Source organism: Cibotium barometz, chromosome 44 (genome assembly GCF_041138505.1).
Source record: "Cibotium barometz isolate CiBa-2024 chromosome 44, ASM4113850v1, whole genome shotgun sequence".
In the NCBI taxonomy this organism is placed as follows: Eukaryota; Viridiplantae; Streptophyta; class Polypodiopsida; order Cyatheales; family Cibotiaceae; genus Cibotium; species Cibotium barometz.
Genome location: NC_141089.1, coordinates 16,219,816 through 16,236,530, shown reverse-complemented (window position 1 = coordinate 16,236,530; position 16,715 = coordinate 16,219,816).

The following is a 16,715-nucleotide window of genomic DNA, read 5'->3' as shown; positions in this document are numbered from 1 at the left end:
TGGCATCCTGTGTTTTTGTTGTGGAATAGTAAATCTTTGACATTCATCGCATCTTTTCACAAACTCTATGGCATCCTGGAATAATGTAGGCCACTGTAGTCCTTCTTGAAGCACTTTGTGGGCTGTAGATTCTCTTGCAAAATGTCCTTTGGCTATTCTTGAGTGTGCTTCTTCTAATATTATGACAAATTCATCTTCTCGCACACAAGCATCGGGGAGGTCATCATCATCAATGCCAGTTGTAGATTCTCCGTTTGGAATTCTAGACATATGGTTAGCCAGCACAGTCAAATTCCAAAAGTAGAAGTAACCAATGTGTGATTCTTCCCATGGTGCAAGGTTTTTTCACCAAATATAATAGGGCATGATGGTCCACAAAGAATACAAACTTGTTGGACAGAAGTAATCTTGATATTTCTTTATAGCATAAACCATGGCCAACCCTTCGTGCTCCGTAGTGGTGTAGTTCATCTCTGCATTGTTTAGTTGATGACTTGCGAAGCAAACTGGGTAATCCAATTTGAATTCCCCAGGCTGCACCAATATGCATCCTATCGCAAAATTCGACGCATCGATGTGTACGTGGAATACAAGATCCCAGTTGGGTAGCCTTAGAATAGGTGCACTTTCTAGTGCTTTCTTCAACTTATCGTACACTTCTTTTAGCAATCATCAGTCCATTCAAAGATAATGAGTAATCTGTACACAATGGTCTGGCGATTTCAACATAGAATAAGATGAACTTACGATAATACCCAACGTGGTCCATAAACCTCTATACAGCCTTATAAATGGTTGGTGAGGTTAATTTCAACATTAATTTTACCTTGCTCTCATCCTTGGAAATATTATTTTTAGACACAATGTGTCTTAAGATTACACCGTGTTTGACCCATAATTGACATTTTAAATGGTTTCATGATATACGATATAATCGACATTGCTCAAACACCTTCCTGAGGCAAGCCAAATGTTCAGTCCAGCGTAAGTGTGCACATAGATTATCAATCAATACCTCCGACCACGTTTTCAAGTATTCCTTCAAGGCAGTGGACATCAATCATTGGAACATTGCCGAGGCATTGGTGAGGCCAAAAGGCATAACCTTATAAGCATATGTTCCCCACATCGTATTAAAGGCCGTTTTGTGCTGGTCTTCTGGTGCTATGGACACCTAATTATAACCTGCAAACCCATCTAAGAAGCTATAACCTTCTTCTCCTGCTACCCGTTCCAATACATGTTCAGTGTACGATAGTGGGCAGTGGTCTTTCCTGGTGGCTACATAATTGACCTTTTTGGGATCAACACAGATCCTCAATTTTCCATTCTTTTTTGGCATAATCATGGTTGGTGAGAGTTAATCTGTGTGCTTGATTTCATAGATGAAATCTGGAGCAAGAGTTTATCGATTTCCTCCTTTACAATCACTGCATATTTAGGATTCATCTGATATGGATTTTACCTAGATGGCTTGATCTGTCCATGATCGGAATCGTGTTTTGGACCACCTCTAGAGATACACCCTTAATTTCAGTGTATTTTCAAGTAAAGCAATCTTTAAATTCTTTGAGGAGAGTAACGAGTTCCTGTTCTTTTGGTATAGTTAAATCCTTAGTAATATATACAGGTTTGGGATCCTCCCTTGGGTCAGCAAGATCATCCTTCTTAACTTCAGATGGACCGTCATAAGATGTCGATTTACCATCTTCCTTTACGCTTTTAGCCATCAATTAGACCACTTTTCATTCGTTCAATGTTGTATGTCTTAAAATGGTCAGGCACTGACCTGTCATCCCCTCCTCATCTTTTGTTTGAGCCATCGCCTCTTTAGCCTCGTGCTTAACTTGAACCAGGGCCTTGTTTCATTTTCTGCATCCTGAGTTTAGGCGCTTCTAGCTCTTGAGATATCACCTTCTCCTCTCCTTTTCCTTCCAGGGCTATCTTACTCAACTTTTCATCCCCCCCAATTCTTAGAAAACTCCTCGTGCACCTTAGTGACCTCGAGATATCTCAGCCACTTTGTAATAAGGCATTTCATCGGGCGATATACCTCTTTTTTTTACACCATCTCTTGAGGTGTTGGGTGCTATTGTGTCCTTGTGATCCAGAGCTGTCAATGTTGGAGGCTTCATCCTTCATTTCTTCGTCTCTTGGTTGCACATCTACCATGCGTACTGAGGTGGTAGGAATTTTCCTTGATTCAATGTACTAGGTTCCTCTAGAAGGCAACACATCTATAGTAGCAAGCACATATATCCAGTTTTCACTACAATCCGGGGGTGGAAGTGATGCATACATCATGGCCTCTTTCTCGTCCCATGCATTATCCTCCATTGGTTGGGAGACTTGTAGGGACATGGTTCGATCGGTGGTGGTGACCGAATCATTTCCAAAGAATTTTCCTTCCATTAGGTGTGCCTTCCACATTTGTAGATCAATCTTTAGAATCTGAGAGTCCTTTCAAAAATACACTTAATCATGGCCTCTTTCTCGTCTCATGCATTATCCTCCATTGGTTGGTGGCAGACTTGTAGGGACGTGGTTCGGTCGGTGGTGACCGAATCATTTCCAAAGAATTTTCCTTCCATTAGGTGTGCCTTCCACATTTGTAGATCAATCTTTAGAATGTCATATGAATCCAATTAGCGCAGAAAGTCCATTACAACAAATGTATGATGGTAGCGGAACAAAAAGACTTTAAATCTAACGTTTTTCAATAACCCCATAGATCTTGAAGATGTTTCGTCTGCCATTTTAACTATTAGATCTGCTCTATCCAATTCTAGTTTACCCCAGTTTTCCCAACATTGTTTTGTAATGATGCTCACACTTGTTCCTCCGTCTAGGATAAGCCAGTGCCCTTGCAAACATCTGACCACTCATTTATCCCTGCCTACTGATGCACTTGCCTTGTGCCTTAAAAAAGTGGATGAGGGGAAACCTTCCCTTAGAGATGAGGATTTTGAGAACAGGATTATTGAGTTAGGTATTGAGTCTTTTGGCAGAGATTTCAAGCTTCAGGCAGATTTTGATAAAGTGGAAAGGGTTGGCTCATGCAACTTGATGAAAGACAAAGTAGTAATTGAGGATGAGTTGCAGAAGGTAGCTTCCATTTAATCTTTTTGTAAAATGTTATTGTGATTGTAATTTTTTTAAAGTGAGGTTTTTGTCTTGCAGATTGAATTGCTTGATAAGGATGATTTTCTAGGAAGAGCTAGAGGCAGCATAGTGAAAGCTACAGACACTAGGTCAAGAAGGCCTTCATCTGCTCTCATGCACTACTTACCTACATTGGATAAGGCTGTGTTCTGTGCATTTCACATGAACTTCTCTGAAAATGCTGAGTTGCCAATATTTGCCTTGAAGGTGTTATCAAGGTTCATGGGATACACTCCCCTTCAAATAAATGCTAACAAGGTTTTGCTTCTAGAGAGAGCTGCTGCTCTTAGAATCTTTGGATATGCTGCAGGTTTCAATGCCTCAAGAGCAGGATACTTTCTTTGCTACTCTAGCTATGCAGCCTGCAGCTGAGGAATCAGATATCAATCTTCTTAGAGGTTATAGAAGGAGAAAATTTTTGAGATACAGAGGTGACATGCCAAATAGTCCCAAGAGAATCAAAAACTAATGTACACAATATTTTGCAAGGACTGATTATATTTCAGCAAATATTTTGTAAGAGGTACAAATGTGTTAGTAAATCATTAGTCTCTGTCTTGAGGTGTTTGTGTAGTTTCAGATTGCTGGGCCTTTGATCTCATCCTTTGTAATTGCCTCCTGTAGAACCAATTGAATAATTCTTTAAGTGCATTGCTTCTTCTTTGACCACCTCCTCTTCTGGTACATCTAAAAAAGGAAGTTCTCGTTTGATAGTGAGACTTTTCCATTCCTTGTGTGTTCCATGTTGCAAGGGGTCCTTCTGTAACAAAATATGGTCCATGCAAATAAAGAATATGCTACAAAGATAATTTTTTGTTAGTAAATTTAAGAAATTACACTTTTATTTTAACTGTTTTGATAAGTCTGAACACTCACCAAGTAATAAGTTATGTCTTTTTCTCCCCAGGCATCTATGATAGCTTTGATCAAAAGCTTTATTGCTTTTTTGAAATCATCTGCATAAGTATTTGAACCAACTTGTTGTCTAAGGACTTTGAAAAAATTGTCGAGTTTCTTCCAAACTTCCATACGTTTGTTGGCTACATCTGGTCTACTTTTGACATTTGTGGTGATGACACATAGCTATTTCCAGCAGTTCCACATTGCATTGACTTGTTTGGTGTCATGGTTGCTCAAAAATCTTCTCGCTTTTGCTTCTCCCATTGAAACATCTTGTAGAACATCACCTGTACCTCCAGAAAGAACAGGATCTTTTTTAAGATGCACTTCCCCACCATGGAAACCCATTTGAGAGAGCAAGGCTTCGCATTTTTCTATGCACTCATCTGCAAGTTTAGTCGGCTTAATAGAATATGCATAGTCCAGATGAAGTCTGAGCAATTTGTCCAAGATTCTTATCTCTGCATGCAATGTACATATATGCACATTTTTTAAATGTATTGGTAGAATTGGATCCCATATTTTAATAGAAGTTGGATAATCGACAACATTCACATTATTTCTGGATGGTGGTTTTCCAATCTCATTTTTTGCAAGCCATTCTCTTGTCCCTGTGCTTGCCATGCAATAAAGGCATGGATATTTGGTATTTGCTCCTCCACATACACCAAACATACACTTCAACGCCTTGAGGTCGGCACTCAAATGCCATTCTACAATGAAATCACCTATGTCGTCTACATGAAGGTGTTCACCTGTATTTTGGCTCTCAATAACTGAAGGAATGTCTATTTGTAAGAAGAGCCACTTTAATGTTTCATGACTCTCTACTACTAGTACATGAGCTGATCTAATCCACCATAGCTCCATTTCTGATTGAGTTTTGTGGTATGGAGAATCAAGCTTACCTTGACTATGGTCCAATGCTTTATTCATTAGGGATATAGATATTCTTTCCATTTTTTGACATTTTTGGATTTGAGCTTCATCTAATTTTAAAACAAATACAAGTTTTCCTTCACAATCTATTTCTCTTATGTTGTAATATCTCACCATAAAAGATTGGACTTTTTTAATGTTCATCCAAATATTATTATAAACGTTGTATTCAAAAGACGATTTTTTTTTTGTCTCTGATATGGCATTGTTCCCTCAATATGGAAATACTCTCTGAAATGTTTAGAAATTTCCTCATTTAACAGAGTTCTATATTTTCCAACATTGTGAGGTCTAGGCAACCCAAAAGCTTTGATTTTGTAATACTTAAGGACCCTGAATCAGGTTTTAGAGATGGCTCTGTATCTCTTTCTACTCACTCCCACTGTGTCACAAACTTCTTGCATTTGGGAAGGCTGGACTAATAAGTCTATATCTTTTAGTAGATGTTGAAAGACTAGTTTTTTTTGAGTTTGATTTTCAGGAAGTTTCAAAAGTTTCAAGATATCCGACCTATTCATAAGCTCATTCAAAAATCTTACCCTTTCCTGAGCATTAGACATGTCAAATCCTAGAAGATTAGTAACATGATCTCTTACAAGTTTTAACCTTTTTTTTGTCCAGATCTCTCTGTTAAGTTAACTACATCCCACATTCGTTTTACTCATGCTCTTAACCCTATTGGAGTTTCTTTTAAGGTTTTCAATTGATCCTTTTCTTGTTTCAAAGACACTATTTTGTTTTCAAGTTCTATAATTTTTGTTGCATTCAAAGATGAAGTATTTTGAAGAGATGTAATATATTCTGCATAATTAATATGTGATTGAGATAGTCTTGAACTATAACCAAGTAAGCCATCCACCCCATCACCAACAAATCTAATCAAATCATGTGGTGTGTGAAAAGAAGGATACCTTCCTGTACTGGGATATAGACTTCCATCTGTCCATAGGTCAATATGCTTCTTTCCTTCGTTGCGAAGATGTTGAGCTTCATTCGCACATGAAAGGGATCTTTGGTAGACACTCCGTGTAGTTGCATACTCTTGGTTGAGCTTGATATTCAAATGAAACTTACGATTAGATGTATCACTCATTACTAACAAAGCTAAAAATATTAGCAGAGCTATTAGAACATGAGAGACACAGAAGAATGAGAATGAGATGTAGCTTGTGAAATTCTTAGAGAAGCGCGTTTGGAGTGAAATTTTTTTGGAGAATGGATGAGAGCGCGTTTGGAGGGAATGGTCATTTTGCCGCGAAGTCACTAAAAGAGGACAAATTTCGAGACGAGCCATTAAAGAGTAGCATGAAAACGATATATTTTTTTAGATTTTAAAATATGTACTTAGATACGTGTTCAATCAGATAGATATGCTTTAAATATCCAAAACGGCCAAATTTGGAGCCATTTTGACCGTCAACATTCTACTAATTAGCAAGTTAGCGAAATTCCTTACACAGCGCATTTTGAGACGTTTTTGGCCCTAATGCGCTATTCAAGAAAACTAAGTGAAGCATCAATAATTGTAGCATGCATTAAGTTTCTTAAGTTTGATAGGTTTTGATTTGATATGTAGCATTTAAATCCATTTTTTTCTAAGGTTTTGAAACTTTTTTTTGTGCTTCACCGGAATGAAAGCTAGCAGAGCGTCCGCTACCTCGCAACCACATGGTGCACCAATCTTTACTCTGGATGCTCTCGAAATAACAACTCAAGCTAAAAGTGTCACTCCTAGAATTAAGGTGGATAAAACCTTCGAATTGAGTAACAAATAAGGAGTAAAATGGTTTGTGGATAGCTACGATGCTAGTGCAAACTTCAAAGGAGTCCTCCATTTGTTTCTGTCTGATATATCATATGGAGACATGGGGATTGTGGTAGGCGCTAAGGATGATGTGGATGCAAGAGAAAACCCATGCTTCACATGCACTGTATTGCCAAAAGGAGAAACTACAAAAGCAAATAAGTTTTGCTTATCATTGGACACTTTTCACCCAGTAGACATGACTGGCAGTAAACTAGGAAAGGACAATTCTATTGTAAAGCTAGGATTGAAGATCATTGACTTTTCCAATCAAGAAGACTCAGGGGTGGATAATGTGGAGGACCTGGTGAAAGCAATGAGGCATGCAAAGAAGGCTTTGGATTCATGAAAAAAGTCCATACCTGAAAAGGAGACAACAACCACTCAAGTTAGGAAAATTGTGGAGAAAAAAGGCAGGGCCATAGTGAAGAGTGCACTTGAAGCATCTACAAATGCTGGTGAAACTTCTTCAAAACATGAAAAAGAGGGTGACACAATAAAAGTCCTTGATGTAAGCACAATAGCAGCTGAAGACATGGCAGGCTCTCAGGTGCAAGAAGAGGAGCAAGCACTTGCAAAGAAGAGAAAGGCAAAGCACTCTACAAAGGTTCAAGAAATCTCTTCAAAGAGGCAAAGGACAAAACTAGCAAGTGGTTCGAAGGAGATAGATGCGTCCGATGACGAGCTAATGGAGGTTGAGACTCAAAACAAGGGCAGCAAAGCAATTATCTCATTAGAAATAAAGAAGGGATATTATCCCTTTGGTCTAAATGAGGTCTTCAGCATTGATGTGATGAAATGTTATCCTGCTCCTTCAAACTATGTGTATAGAAGGTTAAATAAGGATTGGGTTCGTATTTTGACCCAAGACTTTATTGAGGACCCAAAGCAAGAGGAGATACTTGCAATTTTGATGCCCTGTAGTCGTGCTACGAAACAACCCCTTGATAAACTCGCAAAAGAATATATTCATAAAGTTGAATATTGGATTATCTCTGGTCAACACTCCATTAGTGCTGCAAAAAGCTTGCAGGCTCTAAATATGGCTAAAGTGACCCCTCAACTGTATCAGCAATTTAGGTTCAGGAGATCAAAGATAATTGTAAATTGCCCGCCCAAGATTTCTGGTGACATTTCCAAGGATGCAAATTTATCTGTGCAAAAGGAGCCATTCCTCGATCAACTTCTACAAGCTCGAGCACAATGGCATGCAAACGGTCGTCCTAGTAAACCTTTGCCTGGTGTCAATCAACCCAAGATGGTGGAAGGTACTCTTTTGATTCTTTGCTATATCTTGGTAAATCATAGACATACATTACTTCTTCTTTACTTTTCATAATATCTTTTACGGATCTATAGTTTCAAGTGTAGCAGTAGCATAAGAAAGATGCATGTGAGGCTTTTTCTCAAACTGCATAAACTTAATAGTTTGGTTTGAAATTGAACTTCAAGCCTCACCTCTCTGTGATGGTGTAGCACTTGCATATCTAATTGTGGCTCGAACTTAAGTTGGAGCCTCACTTGCAAGTGCTAGATTTTCATACGGAGGTGACGGTCAAACCTAAGATCGAGCATCACCATTATATACTAGTTTAGCACTGGCAAGTGAGGCTCAAACTCAAGTTTGAGCATAAGCTCCAAATGATTGAAAACCCATAGATGTATGATTCCTCTTAATATTTTGTGATATCTATAGTGAGGGGGCTTACTTTGCAACTTTGCAGGCCTTTGTGGAGACCACGGAACACACACTACATAAGAATTTTGTCAAAAATGATTTACACTTGCTTCTATGTGATGATGATGTACGGCAGAATTGGGTTAAGATCATGAGGCTATATGCAAAAGGCTTGCTACCAAATACAAAGGGCGAAACTCAAACTAAAGGTCTTGATCAAAATCCCAAACTTCCAGCTTTGAAGAGTGGGCAAATTCAGCAGGCACCAGGAACAATCACACTAGGCCCAACGTTGTTTAGGTGCATTTTAGGCCTTCAAAAGAGTGAAGTTTTGGACATTCAAACAACACTTCTTGACAAGAGAATATTGCTTAAAAAGGGAAAGCAAACCCATCAAAGAATGTATATGGAGGAGATGGCTTGGAAGCTAAAAACAGATCGAGTTCTCAAAGATGCAATAACTGCCTTCTATTTTGATCTGACAAGGGAAAAGATGACTTGGGAATAGGTGTGTGAGACATATAAGCTAGGGGAGTATGAGTATAATCAATTGAGGAGCTACAGCCAGTCCTTTGTTAGGGATGCTCTCCATCGTTCAAAAAAAAATCCTTCACTTCCAAAAAGTGTAGTAACTTTACTGAATCACCTATATAGAGCATCTATGGGTATTGTATCTCAACAAGAGTCTATTCCTTGGACAATTAGGGGGGTGGGTTTTGATATGACAAAGATTATAGCCTTCTGTAGTGAAGAGCATGTACCATTTCAACTGGCAATCATGGACCTACATGGTACAAAGGAGCAGCTCTCGTCAGAATTTTTCTCCAAGTTGGCACTTGCTTTGAACACACTAAACTCACAATATGAATATATTCTTGTGTGTTTTGTTGATTTCATCACCATTGGAATGCTTATCGAAGGGATTTCTAGCCAGTCAACAAAGGTGCACTATGAATTTGGCGTGATCCACACACAAAAAGATGATGCCTGGACATCTGGAACAGTTGAGATTGCAACTGTTATTCTTTTCATCAGCAAGGTTGACAAGTTTGAGGCCATTGATAAGGTTCTCACAAAAAATGTATTCATCTTAGGCTCTAGTGGCCAAAATAGAGAATTCATCGACAAAGGCTTTATTGATGGTCTCATCATAGGGTTTTGTCGTGAACAGAGCTATGTTGTAGAGATATATTGTGGTGGAGTTGTGCTAGAGGAGAGCTTGCTAAAGAAGAGACGATGTATTGCTTTATGCAAAGATGATTTGGAAGCGATGGCATTAGAATCAAAGTGCTCTGCTCTTTTAGACAGTCACCCGTCCTTGCAAGAGTTGTGTGGTGCAAGTGGCGGCACAAAAAAGCAAACACTAGATGATGCAGAAAAAGAGAACCTTCAAAATCTTCAAAAATGACACAAATGATGATAAAGAAGTTGGGGATGCTATAGACTTTGAAGATGCAGGGCAAAGGAATGAAGAGGACTAAGGGAATGATGCTCTATTCAATGAGGATGTCGAAGACAATTTTGAAGATATTGGAAGGTATGAAAATGATGATGAACGTGGGAATGGTGATGATATATTGGATACTGCAAAAGCCATGGAAGCTACAAATGTTGGGGTTGCTATGGCCGTTGAGAAGATTGGGGATACAGATGTCAACAAGACTTTCCATGCTCATAGCCCATCAAGCTCTCAACCAAAGAAAGGTAGAAAAGTGCATTGATAGTGCTTATTATGAATGTACAACGAATGGTGATCATTGAAAAGGAGCTTATCAACAACTAATATTAGCATAGGTTTTGTTCAAAGTGTGGATTTTTTGAAATAATTATTAGTCTTTTGATTAATACATTGGCGTTTTTGGATTCACTTTTAACATTTTCTATTAAAGTGAATATTTCTATTCTATTTATCCTTTATTTCATGCCAACGTCTGGTACAAATGATGATGCACACTTACTATTAAGAAATTACTCCATATCCTAGTGTAGCAATGAGGCTCAAAATTAAGTTTGAGCCTAATACAAATGATGACGCACACTTACTATTAAGAAATTACACTTACTCCATATCCTAGTGTAGCGGTGAGGCTCAAACTTAAGTTTCAGCCGTACCTCCACTTATGTCCAACCTTGGGGATGTCTTCCAACACAAGGAACAATCTCAAGTTGAGCGATCTTTACATTGCCCTTGTAAGTGAGGCTCTTGACCCTTATGTTATGGTTCCTAATTCATTATGGTACATCACTCGAAGTTGAGTAATCTAAGTTTGGATACAAAGTATATGTGTAGATATAAAAATGACTAGTATTGTATTAGCCTTGGTGTATTATTTAAATCCTAAAAGTAATAGCATTTTATTATAATCTTACAGATTATTACAAAGAAGGGAAAGACGAAGATAACATTGCTCAACTAGAACATCATCATGAAAGCCCTACTAGAGAGATCAACTCTCATGATTCAAATGCTAGAAATAATGAAGACAACATGGTGGAGGTAGATCACATCGATGATTCAGCTTTGCAAACATCTTCAAGGCCTTCAAGTGATAGGACTAAAGAGACTAAGGACATTCCTGATTTGCAAGTTAATGTTGAGATTAGTGAGAATAAAGATAAAGTTAATGAAGAGCTTCAAGAGACTTTTTGCAACCAAGGAGAGACAAGAAGAGATTGTCGAACAAATTGATGAGGCTACATATGCTACGAATAAAGGGAAAATAGTTGAAATCAAGGACTCTGTGGGTGTTGAAGAAATTGACGAGGCTATATATGCTACGAATAAAGAGAGAATAGTTGAAATCAAGGACTCTGTGGTGGCAGAGGGTGCCAAGAAAACTAAAGGTAGATCTTTTTCAATAGGATGTTATGTAAGATGATTTATTCAGCAATTTTGTGTGTTAAAAAGTATGTTTCTCAGCGAGAGTTGTTTTTGCAGGTATAACTGCTTCTAACAATCACAAGTTAAGTGTGCAAGAAATAGAGCAACATGTTGAGGAGCTACGTTCCGATACACAAAAGAGTAGGCCTCTAGGAAGTTTATATTCTTTTGAGAGAGATGGAGATAGATTAGTATTTCAATCTTCACCAATAATAGGGAAATGCAATCAAGTCTAGGAGCCATCGTCATAGATGAGTATGGGAGCATGAAACGAAAGTAAACTTGTGGATGTTTTGTTGTGATTAGCTCTCATTGATAATATAGGATCACTTGTTTTAATATTGTTAAGTATGTAAACACATTAAAGTGTTATCATTCTTCTGTATTGTATGCAGAAAATATTCCTCGTGCAATCACCATAAAGAAACATGCACTTATACTTGATCTTAATGGAGTTTTACTCAACAAGGAAGAGAAGAGACATCCACAAACAAATTGTATTCGAATTGATATTGGTCGCACCATAGTTGTTATTCGCCCCGGGTGTTTTGAATTTTTGGATGAGATTTGCCAGTACTTTCATGTTGGTATTTGGTCCACCATGCTACACAAGAATGTTTGTGCCTATGTAAACACTCTTGAATAGTATGCACATAAGAAATATCATTTCTTTATGGTGTGGGGACAAGAAGAATGTTACATAATCTTCGAAAAGTGTATAGGCCAGATAAGCCTACTGTTGAGGCTATGTTTAAACCTTTACTCAAGGTTTGGAATCAGTGCCAAGATATTTGCAATAAGAAGAATACATTGCTTATTGATGACAACCCTTTCAAGGGATGTGTTAATCCAAAAGACAACTGTCTCTTCCCCGAAAGTTTTCAAGGAGGGTACGACTACGTACTGTGCAATGACCTTCTACCCTACCTTTTAAATCTAAATAATACAAATGACATTAGGTATATTATTTTGCTTAATCGTCTAAGTCAATCTCCTATCACACATGGCCATAATTTATTTATCGATTTTCAAGACGTACTGGAAGAATGGCTCCAATTCACCTCCCTATTTTTGTGAGAAGAGCTCAAAGAATATTCAGATGAAGTGGAAAACTCATCTTCTACATCTTCACACTTACCATTGTATGTTGATAAGCTAAAGTATGTCCAATCAAGAGGGGAAAAAAGAGAAGTAGAATCCATAAGCAAGGATCTAGCAATGTTGGCATCCAAAGCTGGAGTACCATTACTATCCAAAGACCAGCTAAGCTTGTTAAAAGTGTGTTACAAAAGAAGGATTTTGAGTGATCAACACGCTATTGCTTATGCTACTCGCTTGGGATATGATCGTGGTCATCTCATAAGTGGAGTTGCAGCAAAAGCATACATATCAAGGCTACAAAAGTCTTACTTGAGCTCATGGGTAGGATAATGTCTGGTTTCATTAAACATTGAGTGACGGAATAATCAGATTCCAACCTAACCATACTAGTTGTTGCTGCAGGTCGAAGAAACCATTTGTGAGGTCTAAACGTGCAGTTTGAAGTATGGGATCTGCACAAATATCAAGACTTGTTGGGTGCACAATGTTTGGAGCCATTTTGTACTAAAAGCCCATAAGATAGACTTAGGCTTTGGCCAAAACAATGTGCTTAGATGGGTTTAATTGTTGGATTGTACGAGCCAAATCTTTACACTATTGTATCAAGAAATCAAATGCCTCCAAACTTACTGTCATTTGATTATCTCTTTTGTCAATATTTGCAATTCGATTGTAATGAAGATGTGTTTGTTTTTTATTAAAGATATTGCCTTGTCAAGGTGTAAGGCTATGAATATCATAATTTAATTTGGATAGACTCATTACCTCAACAGTGAAAATCTTTTATACATCATATTCAATAAATTTGATGAAATTTAGCATTGACAATATACTCGCTCTTTTATTTTTTTGGTTGAACTAATGAGGTATTGGAGCGTTTGTCTATGAAGGTTTAAGACCATCCATATCATGGATGAATTTATGTTGTTGGCACATAATATATTTATTCAAAATTTTGAATGTCCATTAACCAAACATTTTGTTTTCAACAGGATATGTTGAAGCATATAGCTTTGATTTCAAGTGTACAAAAAACTTACTATTGAGGTGGCACCAATCATTGGTGACTCATGTACCTAGAAGCAAAAGAGTTCCACCACCCCCAGATACAATAAGGAAACAAAGAAGAGTATTGATACTTGAACTCAATGGTGTTTACTTAAGACCATTGAGATGCAACATGGTGATGTATGTCCAGACTGGGCCAAACATATGCATCTTGTGGAAGAGAATACAAGTGTTTGGCATTTGATTCGCAAAGATGCATTCACTTTCCTTGATTTTTGTATGCAATGGTTTGAGGTATGGATCTGGAGTACTAATAGACTACAAAGGACTCGACGCATTCTTGAGTTGTGCTTTCCTCGGCACCATCAAAAGTTTAAGGTCGGGCAGGCAACATCTCAAAAGACGGATCTTCTAATTGGATATCGATTTGTATACCACAAAAACTTGGATGTAGCATGGAGAATTTTTCATGACCTGGATGGAAATAACAGGCTAATTTTTGATGATACCCTCTACAATGTAATGTGGAATATGCCCGGAACCTACTTGATTTTTCCAAAGATGTGGAATCAAAATATAGAGGAGCTTCAAAGTTTTTTGGAGACAACAATCAGCGCATGGTTACTTGGTTGGATTTATGCAAGGAACAAATGGGAGTATACTTGCAACACTTTAGTAAATGAAACAGCTTATGATAGAGAAACTTTGTATGTATTGGAGCAATACATGAGAAAACGCTATGTTTGAGATACAATTTGTACTCAATTATTATCTTGACAAAGTGTCCAACGAAGGGTTTTTGTCTTCGGATGAATTGTAAACTTAAATGTAACAATCTCATTGAAATTTGATTGCTTCTGGAGTGTTTCTAAACACCACACTCTTTGGAGATCCCTCAATTCTAAGGTTCCTTTTCCAAGTGTTCTTTGGCATTATTATCCCATGTTTTTACTTCAATGTCCCTCAAATTTGAGCATAGATATCATGATTTATAATCTTGATATAGTGTCTAAGATGGGTTTTTATCTGTGGATCAATCGTAAACTTAGCACATTATTACTGTCATTGAGATTTACTTTTTGTTTTGTTGTTTCTAACACCACACCCTTTAGATATCTCTCATTTCTAAGGTTCCTTTTTTAATGATATTTAGAATTCTTTTGGCAAATTAAATAAACCCCATGTTTTTACTTCAATGTCTCAAAGTGGAGATAGTATTTAACATTATCTTCTTCATATGGTGTTGTATAATCTCAATTAAGTTTAGTGTCATGTTTCCCTTGTCCTTCCAATATTGTTGCATTGACGTATGTATCTATACAACTACAAACAAATACGCCAAATAGTTGTGTCAAGATATAATCTAATGGCACAAAGAATGCACCAACAAATAGATGTTAGCTCAAACTACACAAAAATACCGAGTTTCCAACCAATCCTATAAGAAATGGGACTCGAATAATTCTCAAAATTCCTAAATTTGTCTTAAGTAGACATATCCCCCAATCATGGTGACCTCATGGGACCACATACATCACTATGTGTAAGCTCCAATTTCTGGGAAAGTTGCTAAATGATCCATCTTTTGGAATTATGGCCACACATCCTACCCAAAATGCACCCCTCATAGACATGTTTGACATGGGACTCGATCTTTGACAACTTTGACACTATCTCTTGCCTTTTAAGGCACAATAAATTTCCAAAGAAGACCAAGTGAGCAAAGTGGGCATGCTATATCTCCACATCATTTATAGCATGTGTGGCAGTAAAGCCCTTGGCTTAGAGTAACGAATACCATAGTGATGTCTCCATCACTCTGGTCATGAATTATACACTTGTCATCAACAAATTTTATCACTAGGCCTACCCTAGTAATAGAAAAGACTAACAACAAGTTTTTCTTAATGCATGGCACAAACAAGAATTTTGAGGGATTGATTATTCCACCATTTGTAGTACTGAGAACAACCTTACCAACTTCTTTTACTGGATATGAGGAGTTTTTTGCACATGTGACTATGCCTCCTTGTTTAGGACTAGACTTTAATTGAGGAAAATAAATCATGTTGAGAAGTAATGTATATGCTTGATAGCACCACTATCAAAGTACGAGACATATTGATCTTTTATTGACATGCATATATCATGGACAGAAGGATCATAACTGATGAAGCACACAATGAATTCCCAATCATCTTGTGCATAGTTCATTAACTCTTTCTTTTTAGCACCTGGCTGATGCATCATCCTATAGCCATTCCTGAATCTTTCTTCTTGTCCTTATCTAGTTCTTTTCTATATTCATTGTTATAATGGTCTAGCTTCCGATAATAGTTACATTTGCCTTTATTATTAGGACTATCATCCTGAGTCTTGGCATCCTTTCTAGAAGGTTGGGCTGATTCTACCTTTGCCATCCTAAGAAAAGGTTTTACCTTTACCTTTTTGATTGGCAACAATGTCTGATCTCCCACATACATACTAGTTTTCTTTTATTGAGATTTCTCTTCTTACAAATAGCACTGCAACCAACTCATCAAAAGTAAGGACATTGGGTTAGATGCAAAACCATGGTATAAATCTAGTAGAACTCTAAGAGCAATAAACACCAAAGAACTGTTTGGATAGGCCTCATAAATACATGCCAGATGCTCCCTTAGATATTTAATCCTTATGAGGAACACAGCCATTAAATCTCCTTCATTCATATGGACAAACTCTAACTACTTGTGCAAGTAGGTTACTCGTGCTCTGTTACGTACTTGGTAAAGTGTAGCAAGCATATCCAAAGCATGGTTCATAGTTTTGCATGAGAAAATATGAGAAATAATTCTCCTTTTCATTGAAAGTTTCACTAAAGTTGACACTAATGTATGTGTCTACGCATCTGTGCCATCATCCAGCCTGGCTTGTTCCACTATGGCGAGGTGTGGAAGTAGATGCCACAATTACATCAAAACTCGTGTTTTCATCCAAAGTACTTGTACTATGTTAGTGTGATGGTGAGACTGAGCATCCCTCAATTACATCAAAACTCGTGTCACCATCCAAAGTACTTGTACTATGTTAGTGTACTCGTGAGACAGAGCATGTCTCAATGCCAATAACAACATCCAAACTCCTTTGACAACAACCAATAAATGGTCTCGGGGGGTTTCACGACTAAGAAGCCCTATGTATCACGTGCATTTAATGGGTATTAAAAAAACCCCTTGTGAACTTTTAATGAATAAAATGAC